A 13595-nucleotide genomic window follows, 5' to 3' on the forward strand; every position below is an offset into this window, starting at 1 on the left:
TCTACTGGACATAAACCACTTGCATCTGCTCTAGAGAAAAATTGGTAAGTTAACAGGGAATCTCAGAAAGTCTGGGGCCTGATCGAAAGCAAACAGAACATCAGTCAAAGTTGCATTTCCCAAGGGCAGGTGAAGGGCTTCCCAGATAAGGTGAAGTTAAAAGGGTGCATCATGACCAAACCCTTATGCTATCAACTGCTAAAGGGCCTTACCTAAGCAAAAAAAGAAGATCAAAACTATGAACAGTAAAATGACAACAAACTTACAACGATAAAACACCAAACCTAAAAAACACAAACAAACTAAGCAGACAACTGGAACTGGAAGAAAATCACAGAATGGAGATCACAGGGAGGGTTGTCAGTATGGATGCGGAGAAGGGAGAATGTGGAGAAAAAGTGCAAGGAATAAGAAACCTGAATGGTAGGTACAGAATAGGCAGGGGGAGGTTAAGAACAGTATGGGAAATAGAGAAGCCCAGGAACTCCTGTGTACGACCCATGAACACGAAGTGAGGTGGGGGTACAGGGGAGATACTAGTGGGTGGGGGGCACAGGGCAGATGAGGATAAAGGGGAGAAAAAATGGGACAACCGTAATAGCATAATCAATAAAATATACTTAAGAAAATAACAAAGTGAACCAATGACTTCAAGACCAAAAGCTGGAAACTATTGACACTCGGAAGTCAAAGTTAAGGTTAGCACTTTGGGGAATCAGGGCAGGAGGATTAGGGAAAGAAGTGGTCTCCGTGCAGCAGCTTGAATCGAATTTCAAGAGTCCATGAGTTCATGACTCCGTCTGCTGGTAATTAAATGTAGTGAGTTTGTATGTATAGCATGTTTTACACAAATCATATTGTGTTTCAAGAAGTCCGTGTGGGAAATAAACTGACAATTTTGACTTGCTGGGAGATGTGCATCTGATGTTATTTGAATAATAATGTTCATAGACACTGCCCAGAGTCTGAGTTATTGCTACAGGCTATAGCTCTTTACCAATGACCTAACAGAGGAAACACTAAGAGAAAAGATAAATGCCATGGACCACTGGGAGACGAAACGAGAAACATTCGCTAATGTGCGTATAAAATCTAAACTAGTAAGAACTACATTAGTTGGAACAGAAACTAAAGTGAGAACAAGCACACATACATGTCCATCGTTAAAAAACAAAATGAACTCAGCCCTGACCCAAAGGCTCAGTTTGTGGGAGAGCCACCCCACACGTCAAAAGGCTGCATGGTGTCTCTCTGACTGGGACATGCAATGCAGGCAATCACATCCATGTGTGTGTATGTCTCTCTCTCTCTCTCAAGTCAATAAGCATGATCAATTGAGATTAAAAAAATAAATAAATAAATAAATAGGACTTCAGGCCAAGATGGAGGCATAGGTAGACACACTGTGCCCCCTCGCACAACCAAGATAGGGACAACAACAATTTAGAAACAGAGTAACAACGAGAACTTACAGAAGATTGAACTGTATGGAAGTCAGACAACCAAGGAGTTAAAATAGACACCTTCATCCAGACCAGAGGAGGGGTGGAGTCGGGCAGCCAGGCAGAGAGGGGTAGCGTGGGATCAAGGGCGTTAGGAACGGGTATATAAGATGGCAGTGGGCAGACCCTGGCCATGCAAGCAGTGGCTGGGAAAGCCTGGCCGAGGGATGGCAACCACAGACCCAGCAAGGTGATGATTGTGAAGCAAGGCACTACTAACAGCCAAGGGTACCAGCACTGAAAAATTACAGCCTTGGAGCACTGATTGAAAACAACTGGGGGGGTTCAGGCCAAGGGAGAGACTCCCAGCCTCACAGGAGAGTTCCTTGGAAAGACCCACGGGGTGCACAAGCCCACCAATCCAGGAATTGGCAACAGAAAGGTCCAGTTTGCTTAGGGGAAGCGGTGGACAGGACTGAAATCGGTAGAGCAGAGCAAGCACTATTGTTCCCTCTCGAACACTGTCCCCACATACAGCTTCACAACCCAGCCACTGGGGTGCCCTGCCCTGGTGAACATCTAAAGCTCTGTCCCTCAGACATAACAGGTTCGACCAGTCCAAAAAAAGAAAAAAGAAAAGAAAAGAAAAGAAAGAAATGGCTCAAACAGAAGAACAAACAAAAGCCGCAGAACCCATCCATTTAAGCCACCAAGAGATAGCCAACTATCAGATGCACAGTTCAAAACACTGGTGATCAGGATGCTCAGAGAATTGACTGATTTTGGTTACAAATGAGATGAAAAATGAAGGCTACAATAAGAAAAATGAAGAAAAATACACAGGGAACCAATAGGGATGAAAAGAAAGCTGGGTCTCACATCAATGGAGTGGACCAGAAAAAAGAAAGAAACAATCACACAGAAAAGAATGAAGAAATAAGACTTCAGAAAAATGAGGGGAGGCTTAGGAGCGTCCAGAACATCTTGAAACCTTCCAACATCTGAATTCTAGGGGTACCAGAAGGAGAAGAGCAAGAGCAACAAGTGGAAAACTTATTTGAACAAATACTAAAGGAGAACTTCCCCATTCTGGCAAAGGAAATAAACTTCCAGGAAGTCCAGGAAGCTCAGAGAGTCCCAAAGAACTTGGACCCAGGGGGAACACATCAAGGCACATCATAATTACATTACCCAAGGTAAAAATGAAGGAGAGAAACCTAGAAGCAGCAAGACATAAGGAGACAGTAATCTACAAAGGAGTTTCCGTCAGACTGTCAGCTGATTTCTCAAATGAGACCTTGTAGGCAAGAAGTCACTGGAAAGAAGTATTCCAAGTCATGAAAGGCCAGGACCTACACCCAAGATTACTCTATCCAGCAAAGCTTTCATTTAGAATGGAAGGGCAGATAAAGTGCTTCTCAGATGAGGTCAAGTTAAAGGAGTTCATCATCACCAAGCCCTTATTTTATGAAATCTTAAAGGGACTTATCTAAGAAAAAGAACGTAAACAAGATGTACAGTAAAGTGACAGCAACTCACAATTATTAACAACCAAACCTAAAACAAAAAAACTAAGCAAACAACAAGCACAGGAACACAACCACAGAAATGGAGAACACATGGAGGGTTAGAAACAGGGGAGTGGGAGGAGGAGAGAGGGGCAAAAGGTATGGAGAATAAGTAGCATAGATGGTAGGTAGAAAATAGACAGGGGGAGGGCAAGAATAGTATGGGAAATGTAGAAGCAAAAGAACTTATGACACAGAGACATAAACTAGAGTGGGGAGTGTGGGTGGGGGAAGGGTGTGCAGGGTGGAGGAGGATGGAGGGGGGTAATGGGACAGCTGTAACAGCATAATCAATAAAATATTTTTAAAAATTAAATAAATAAAACATGCTCACTCTTGTCTACCATAAACAAAATGTTGACTAGGTATTCCCTCCACAAGAAGGATTCATTTGGGGAAAAGTAAGCATCACAACCTGGCACTTGCAGACATGACATTTACACACAGAGAGCAAGAAGAAGCAGGGAGCTGCTTTACAAGGGGAAGAACAGTTCCCCAGAGAGCTCTCTGGTCCACCTGCTCTTCCCCCTGTAGCACTTCCACCCTCAGAGGATGGGAGAGCTGCTGCCACAGGGTCCCCCGACCCCTGCCTTGGCTAAGACCCCTGACTGAGATTTTGACACTTCTGCCTACATCCATTGGACAGCTGAGATAACCCCAAGTTATCGTTGCCCTCAACTTCCTGTTGCATTCCAGCAGTTGTTCTGATCTTAGAAATATCATCTTGCCAACTGTGTAGCCAAAGGGCATTCTGTTGACGTCTGTCCTGTGACTTCCTGATTCTCTTCTCATAAACTCCAGGGCAGGGCTGGGGTCCCAGGGAGTCAGGAGCAGAGAGAACCCAGGAGCTCTCAGGCCAGCTCTGCCCGCACACCTGGAAGATGAAGATCTCCGCAGCTGCCCTCCCCTTCCTCATCCTTGCTGCTGCCATTGGACCCTCCACCCAGGCATTTCTGCGGCGATCCCACCCCACGCCGATCCCTGGTGAGTCACTGAGCCTTCACACTGATGGCCAGTTCTGTGGTAACCTGAAGTCCAGGGAGGAAACACAGAGGGCCTTGGAGGTGAATATGGTACTTGCTTTTAAGCAGCAGCAGGAGGGTATGGACCTTTCCTTGTGGTCCTTTGTTCCTGGGGAAAAGTGTGCACAGATGACTTGGGAAACAATTTTCTGCCTTTTTCAAGGCCAGAATTATCTGACACCTTCTCTTACCTGATATGGGACCATTATGTGCTTGGGCAAAAGAACTGTAGCAAACGGTGAACTTGGGAAAAGAAGCCCAGTCACCTCCAATGTTGAACTAGGGCACCCCATGCAGTGCACAACTATCAGTTTGAAGAGATGGGACACGCTGGGCGAGTGACTCACCCAAGTCCCCCTAACCACTCTACTGACTTACTAACAAATGAGTATCTAACACTGCCTTGTACAATCTGCCCTGTCCCAGCAGTAACTACTCTAATTGTCTTATAGGTATTAATACACTGAGTCCTCCTAACAACCCTGTGGAATAGACTACCAGCAACTACCATGGTTTTGAGTATTATTGTTTTTTTTAAGATTTGGTTTATTTTTAGAAAGAGAGGAAGGGAAGGAGAAAGAGAGGGTGAGGAATATTATGTGCAGTAGCCGGCCATGTGCCCCGTACTTGCGACCTGTCCTGCAGCCTAGGCATGTGCCCGGGATGGGAATTGAAACAGCCATGCTTTGGTTTACAGGCCCATGCTCAATCCACTGAGGTACACCTGCCAGGGCAATTTCGCATATTGTTATTATTAATTTCATTTTACACATGAGAACCTGAGGCACAGAGGCCTTAGATAACTTGCTCAGATCCTACAGCCACTGAGTGGTGGAGTTAGGATATGATGTAGCTAGGAAACTGTTATGAAAAGTAAACAAGTCCATGTAAGACTGTATTTTGCCAGCCCCACACACATCATATCAAGCACACTGGAGGGTACGCACATGCCTCAGTAAACATAAATCATATGTAACTGCACAAGAAATGAGCCAACAATTCAGTGCATTTGCCTAACTAGCATAATGGAGGCCTGAAATCCCTTGCCCAGAACACTGGGGCTGGATGCACTTTGGAATGTAGAGTCTTTCGGGTTTGAAAAAGGTGATACAATATCACTGGCAACTTCCTTTCAGGATGCACATGCCATAGAAAGGGAAGCAGGTCCTGGGAGATGCCTGCACACCCATGCTAACAGCTCCATCATTCCTAACACACCACGGCGGGAAGCACCCCAAGTATCCATCCACTAATGCATGGATTCAAAGTGGGGAATATATTGTACACACAGTAGAATATTATTCAGCCGAAAGGACAGAAACTGGGACACATGCTACCACACGGAGGAACAGTGAGCACAGGTCTGCACCCGACGTTAGGATGAGTGAGATGAGCCAGTAACGAAGGGTGAACACTGTCTGATTCCGCTGACAGGAGGCACTGAAAGCAGCCAAGTCAGAGAGACAGAAAATAGAATGGTGGTGGCCGGGGGCTGAGGGACGGGGGTGCGGAGTCACTGTCTAGTTGGGTCAGAGGTGCAATTTCACAAGATGAATAAAGCCCCGTGGACAGTCTGTGGTTAGAGCTGTACAATATGGGAATGTCCTTAATGCTCCCAAACTGTGCATTGGGAAACAGTTAACATTTGGTGACTCTGGTCTACAGTACACAGCTTCTGTTCTTCCTCTGAGCCTGAAAGAATCATGACTGTTCTTCTGGCTTTGCTGGCATTTCCTCCTTGTCCTATCTGATGGGCAAGCCCCTCAGAGTCCCCTCCAGGTCTCTTTGCCATTCATTCCCCTGATAACTGCGGGGGTGATGAAAGTATGTTCACAGTTGTGTGTGCGTGAAACACAGAGTTTATTCTTGTATTGTTATTTCTTAATTATTGTACTATTTTCTACACAAACCCCTGTACACCCACTTCTGCCCCACCCTGCATGTACTGGGTGGGTCTAGATCCCTGTAGGGCACGGAGTCAGAGCGCCAGGACAGAAAAGAAAGGTCAAAATTGTACATTTTATATTATGTATATTTTAACACATGTTCAAAAAAATAAAAATATTTTTCAAAGTTAACACATAACTGGACATTACTAATAGTCCTGGCAGACTCTGGGAAGCATACTTGAATCAAACAGTAACATTTCTGCAGCAAACACAACAAATCTTCCTACTAATGGGACAAAGACTATAAATAGCCTCACCTCACTTCGGGCGACACTGTGCCACCAAATCCCTTAACGAAACATCTTTCCGTCTCCAGAGCCCAGTGGGTCCCAGAAATGTGCAGAAAGCATGCTGTGGACTATGTCACATGGTGTGTCTGTGCGACTGATTTATCCAGGTGGCATCTGCAGTTTGCTTTTGTATTTAAACTCAATAGGAAAAAAAGGAAGTCAGTAGAACATTTTCATGTCTCACACATTTTCAGAAGTTTCCTCAAAAATCTCAGGGCACCAGTGAGACAACTGGCCGGGAGGCAGGCCTTGAACCCGGACAGGTGCCCAGTGTCCAGCAGCAATGCCGCCCCCCCGGGGGCTGGGCTGGGGTGACACAGGCAGAAATACTGACACAGCGCCGCCTCCCAGTAATTGCTCTTTCCTCCTGGTGTCTTAGTCCCAACAGCAGTTGACACGGGGATCCGTGAGACGAATCATTCCGTCACACCGCATTCAGGTAAATGTTCCATTGTGGCATGTAAGTGAAGGTAGTGGGTGGGTAAAGATGTGCTCAGTGGCTTCAGTCTTTCTCGTTTACAGGACATGGGGAAAGGGGGAGGGGACATCTCCAAGGGAGACCAGGGTGCACTGTGGGTCCCTCCCCATACCTGAGCTCTCTCCCACCTGGCTGTCCTGCAGTCTGCTGACCTTGGGGAGGTGGTGCTCTCTGATGCCTCCTGCAGCGTGAGACCTTCCACTTCTGGCAGGAGTGGTCCTGGCCCTGCCTGGGTGCACAGCTCAACTGTGGGGGAGCAAGGAGATGCCAGCAGGTGCTGCAGAGGAGGAAATCACCCCTTTATAGTTCTTCCCCTTCACACCCTCCCCTGTCTCTGGAGTAAAAAGGGGAAAGGATGTAGTTTCTGTCCTTTCATGGACCTTTCTCCTGACACAGGTGTGCAGCGCCCTGGGGGCTGCTGCTTGTCAGACATCACAGGAATTATCAAGTGCAAAATCATGATTGATTATGTTCGAAGAATCAATGGGTGCTCCCTGCCTGCTATCGTGTAAGTGCCAAGCTGAGGGGTCATGTCTTGGGGTGGTGATCTGATGACAGCGGGAGGTCGGGAAACACCTCACCTTCTGGATCTTTCAAATTTGGGGAATGCTTCTGTCCTCATTAGGATCCGGTAAAGCATCAGGTACCACATGCTCCCAGTGAAGAGGGAGGCTAGGGAAGGGGGGAAGAACAGAAGCAAGGCTGCCCCAGAAAGCTCCCCTGGGTCACTGAGGGGGTGTCAGAGGCAGGGTCTCCCAGAGGAGACCCCCTGAGACCCTGCAGCAGAGAAAGGAGGAACAGGATGGGCTGAGTGGGAAAGCCCAGGGGCCAGGAGGATGGGGCTCCCCGTCCTTATGTGCAGAACCTTCCTCACTGTATAATCTTTCTCCTCAGCTTCAAAACCAATGATCGACTTGAGATCTGTGCCTCTCCTAGCAGTGATACAGTGAAGCAGTGTATGGAACACCTGGACTCAATCAGGAGAATGGAAGAACCGTGGGATGAGGAGGTGCGACAATAGATGCCACACACCCACCTCCATTCTCTCACTTTCTGGGAGTTTGTTGGCCTAAATTCTTTTGTCAAAAGCAACAGTTATGTTGTGTTCTGGTTGTAAAAACTGTCCACCAATAAAAACTGTAGAATTTGACTGTACTTGAACTGGAAGAAGAATAAGAAATGTAGGAATTGCTGAACTTTGGATTTGTGGTTTTTCGAAAATGCGACATCATAGAATCATTTTTAAGAAGGTAGAAACATGACTCATTCGAGTACAGATGGAGTATGTGTCCCAGATGTACTGAACCCACTAATGAGGGACCATGAAACTGAATCTATGATCATCTGAGGAGTAGAGCTTTATCCGGTTAGTTGGGAATGGCGTTCTGAAACTTTGAGAAAAGCAGACTAATATCCAAAATTGCAATATAACTATAACCTTTGGGTTATCTTTTCTACTGGACATAAACCACTTGCATCTGCTCTAGAGAAAAATTTGTAAGTTCACAGGGAATCTCAGAAAGTCTGGGGCCTGATCCAGAGCAAACAGAACAGCAATCAGAAGTGCGTTTCCCAAGGGCGGGTAAGGTGCTTCCCAGATAAGGCAAAGTTAAAGGAGTTCATCATCACCAAGCCCTCATTCTATGAACCATTAAAAGGACTTATCTAACAAAAGAAGGAGATACAAAACTTTGAAAAATGACAACAATCTCACAACTATCAACAACTGAACCTAAAAAAAACAAAAACTAAGCAAATAACTAGGAGAGGAAGAGAATCACAGAAATAAAGATCACATGGAGGGTTCTCAGTGGGGAGGGAGAGCAGGAAGAATGTTGGGGAAAGGTGCAGGGAATAAGAAGTATGAATGGTAGGTACAAAATAGACAGGGGGAGGTTACAGACAGTATAGGAAATAGAGAAGTCCAAGAACTTCTGTGCACCACCCATGGACATGAACTAAGGTGGGGAGATTGAGGATGCCAGTGGGAGGGGGGTACAGGACAGGTGAGGATAGAGGGGAGAAAAATGGGGCAACTATAATAGCATAATCAATAAAACATACTTACAAAGATAAGAAAGTAACCCATGACATAAAGAGCAAGAGCTGGAAACTTTTGACGCAGGGAGGCCAAAGTTAAAGTCAGCACTTTGGGGAATCAGGGTAGAAGGATGTAAGAAGGAAGGTCACAGTCCAGCAGCCTGTAGAGCTTGCCACATTTCAAGTGTGAGCTCATGGCCCCATTGGCCACTAAGTGGTGAGGTTAGTGAGTTTGTATATTTAGCCTGTTTTATACAAATCATACTGATATTTCAAGAAGTCTGTTGGTAAGTAAAGTAAGTCCTTAAACTAGCAATTTCAAAGGCTAGGAGAAGTGAATTTGATGTTACCTGGACAATAATGTCCATAGACTCAGCCCAGTGTTTGAGTTATTGCTATAGGCTACAGCTATTTACGAATGACCTAACAGAAGAAACACTAAGAGAAAAACTAGAAATGCCATGGAATGCTGGGAGATGAAACCAGAAACATTCCCTAATTTGTATATAAAATCTAAACTAGTAAGAGCAATGTTAATTTGAAAGGAAACCAAAGTCAGAACAAGCAGACAATACAGGTCCATCATTAAACACAAAATGAGCTCAGCCCTGACTCCAGGGCTCAGGTGGTGGGAGAGCCACCCCACACGTCAAAAGGCTGCGTGTTCCATCCCCAAGTGGGACACGTAATGTAGGCAATGGATTGAAGTTTCGCTCCCATATCAACGATTCTCTCTCTCTCTTTCCCCCTCTCTCTGTCTCTTTCTCCCTCTCTCTGTCTTCAAGTCAATAAACATGATCCATAGAGATTTTTTTAAATAAATAAAATAAAATAAATAAAATAAGGACACCCTTGTCTACCATAAACAAAAACTCAACTAGATATTCCTTCCACAAGAGGATTCAATTGGGGGAAAGTAAGCATCGCAACCTGGTGCTTGCAGACATGATTTTTACACACAGAGAACAAGAAGAAGGAGGGAGCTCTGTGACAAGGGGAAGAAGAAGTTCCCCAGAGAGCTCTCTGGTCCACCTGCACTTCTCCCTGTACCACTTCCATGACACTCATAGGATGAAAGAGCTCCTGCCACAGGGTCCCCTGACTCCTGTCCTGGCTGAGGCCTCTCTCTGAGATTTTGATACTTCTGCCTACATCCATTGGGCAGCTGCAAAACCCCAAGTCATCATTGCCCTCACTTCCTGTTGCATTCCCAACTTGTTCCCTTCTTAGAAATATATTTCCAACTGTATAGACAAGTAGCATTCTGCTGACCTCTGCCCTGTGACTTTCTGATTTTCCTCCCCTTATAAACACCAGGGCAGGGCTGGGATCCCAGGGAGTCAGGAGCAGAGAGCCCGGGGCACTCAGGCCATCTCTGCCCACACACGTGGAAGATGGAGATCTCCGCAGCTACCCTCCTGATTTTTGCCGTTGTCCTTTGACCCCACACCCTTGGATCCCTGGACCATGGGAAGTTCAGTGAGTCTTTGCACTGGTGGCCCATACTGTGGTAACCTGAGTCCAGGGAGGAGACACAAAGGGCCATGGAGGTGAATTTGGCACTTGCTTAAAAGCAGCAGCAGGAGGGTATGGACCTTTCCCTGTGGCCTTTGGTCCCTGGGAAAAGTGTGCACAGATGACTTGGGAAATAATTTTCTTCCCTTTTCATGGCCAGGATTATGTGACACCTTATCTTGGCTTATATGGGGCCATTATGTGCTTGAGCAAAAGAGTTGTAGCAAATGGTGAATGTGGGCAAAGAAGCCTGGTCACCTTCAATGTTGAGCTAGGGTACCCCATGCAGTGCACAACTATCAGTTTGAAGAGGAGATGCCACACCCCAGGCTAGTGACTCACCCAAGTCCCCCTAACCATTCTACTGACTTAGTAACAAATGAGTATCTAACACTGCCTTGTACAATCTGCCCTGGTGTAGCTCTGGGGTTTATTCATCTCATAAAATTGCACCTCTGAACCAAGTAGACAGTGACCCCCTACCCCCGTCCCCCAGCCCCTGTCCACCACCATTCTACTCTCTGTGTCTCTGACTTGGCTGCATTAAATGCCTCCTGTCAGCAGAATCAGACAGTGTTCACCCTTTGTTACTGGCTCATCTCACTCATCCTAACATCGGGTGCAGACCTGTGCTCACTGTTCCTCCATGTGGTAGCATGTGTCCCAGTTTCTGTCCTTTTTGGCTGAATAATATTCTACTGTGTGTACAATATATTCCACACTTTGAATCCATTCATTTGTGGATGGATAGTTGGGTGCCTCCTCCCGTTGTGTGACAGAAATGATGTGACTGTTAGCATGGGTGTGCAGACATCTCCCAGGTACCTGCTTCCACCTCTTTTGAGCATGCATCCAGAAGTGGAGTTCCAGTGATATTGTATCCCCTTTTTCAAACCTGGAAGACTCTACATTGCAAAGTGCACCTAGCCCCCGTGTTCTGAGCAAGGGATTTCAGGCCTGCATTATGCTAGGTAGGCAAACACAGTGAACTGTTGGCTCATTTCTTATGCAGTTACATTTGAGTTATGTTTAATGAGGCACGTGCGTACCCTCTGGTGTGCTTGATATGATGCGTGTGGGGCTGGCAAAATAAAGTCTTAAATGGACTTGTTTACTTTTCATAACAGCTTCCTAGCTCGATCATACCCTAACTCCACCACTCACTGGCTGTGGATGTGAGCAAGTTATCTAAGGCCTCTGTGCCTCAGGTTCTCATGTGTAAAATGAGACTAATAATAATAATAATATGCAAAACCTCCCTGGCTGGTGTAGCTCAGTGGGTGGAATGTGGGCCTGCGAACCAAAGGGTTGAGACCTACTCAGGGCACATGCCTGGGTTGGGGGCCAGGTCCCAAGTACATGACAGGCAACCACATATTGAAGTTTCTCTCCCTTTCTTTCTCCTTCCCTCTTTCTCTCTCTAAAGGTAAGTAAAAAAATCTTTAAAAAGAATATAATACTCAAAAGCATGGCAGTTGCTGGTAGTGTATTCCACGGGGTTGTTAGGAGGACTCAGTGTAGTAATACCTATAAGACAATAGAGTAGTTTCTGCTTGGACAGGGCAGATTGTACAAGGCAGTGTTAGATACTCATTTGTTACTAAGTCAGTAGAATGGTTAGGGGGACTTGGGTGAGTCACTAGCCTGAGGTGTGGCATCTCCTCTTCAAACTGATAGTTGTGCACTTCATGGGGTACCCTAGCTCAACATTGGAGGTGACTAGGCTTCTTTTCCCACATTCACCACTTGCTACAACTCTTTTGCTCTAGCCCCCATAGTCTGTGGTTAGAGCTGTACAATATGGGAATGTCCTTAATGCTCCCAAACTGTGCATTGGGAAACGGTTAACGTTTGATCACTCTGGTCTACAGTACACAGCTTCTGTTCTTCCTCTGAGCCTGAAAGAATCCTGACTGTTCTTCTGGCTTTGCTGGCATTTCCTCCTTGTACTATCTGATGGGCGAGTCCTTCAGAGTCCCCCCCAGGTCTCTTTGCCATTCATTCCCCTGATAACTGCGGGGGGTGATGAGAGTGTGTCCACAGTTGTGAGTGTGTGAAACACAGAGTTTATTCTTGTATTGTTATTTCTTAATTATTGTTGTGTTTTCCACACAAGCCCCAGTACACCCACTTCTGCCCCACCCTGCATGTACTGGGTGGGTCTAGATCCCTGTAGGGCACGGAGTCAGAGCTCCAGGACAGAAAAGAAGGGTCAAAGTTGTACATTTCATATTAGGTATATTTTAAAACACGTTCAAAAATTAAAAATATTTTTAAAAGTTAACACATAATTGGACATTTCTAACAGTCCTAGCAGACTCTGGGAAGGATATTTGAATCACACTATAACATTTCTGCCACAAACACAACAAATATTTACACTAATGGGACAAAAACTAGAAATAGCCCCACTTCACTTTGGGTGACACTGTGCCAGCAAATCCCTTAACAAAATGTTTTTCCGTCTCCAGAGCCCAGTGGGTCCCAGAAATGTGCAGAAAGCATGTTGTGGACTATGTCACATGATGTGGCTGTGCTATTTCTTTATCCATGTGGCATCTGCAGTTTGGTTTTATGGTTAAAATTAATAGGAAAAAAAGGAAGTCAGTAGAAGGTTTTCATGTCCCAAACATTTTGAAAAGATCCCTCAAAAATCTCAGGGCACCAGTGAGACAAGTGGCCAGGAAGCAGGCCCAGAACCATGACAGGCGCCCAGTGTCCAGCAGCAATGCCGCCCCACCCGGAGGCTGGGCTGGGGTGACACAGGCAGAGATACCGACACAGCGCTGCCTGTCAGTGATTCGTCTTCCCTCCTAGACTCTTTCTCCCAATAGTAATCAGGTTGGAGATATGTGAGACGGATCATTCCATGATACTGCATGCAGGTAAATATTTGTCGGTGGCATGTATTTAAAGGTAGCTGATAAGTACAGGCCTGCTCAGTGGTTTCAGACCTCCTCGTTTACAGGACATGGGGATTGGGGGAGGGGACATCTCCAAGGGAGACCAGGGTGCACTGTGGGTCCCTCCCCATACATGACCTCTCTTTCCTCACTGTCCTGCAGTCTGCTGACCTTGAGAAGATGCTCTCTGATGCCTCCTGCAGCATCGGACTTTCCACTTCTGGGAGAAGTGGTCCTGGCTCTGCCTGGGTGCACAGCTCAACCTTGTGGGGAACAGCAAGGAGATGCCACCAGGTGCTGCAGAGGAGGAAATCACCCCTTTTGAGTTCTTCCCCTTCACACCCTCCTCCATACTTTGGAGACAAGGGGGAAAGGATGCAGTTTTCCT

Source organism: Phyllostomus hastatus, unplaced genomic scaffold (genome assembly GCF_019186645.2).
Source record: "Phyllostomus hastatus isolate PE091 unplaced genomic scaffold, TTU_PhHast_1.1 phas_contig_210, whole genome shotgun sequence".
NCBI classification, from domain to species: domain Eukaryota; kingdom Metazoa; phylum Chordata; class Mammalia; order Chiroptera; family Phyllostomidae; genus Phyllostomus; species Phyllostomus hastatus.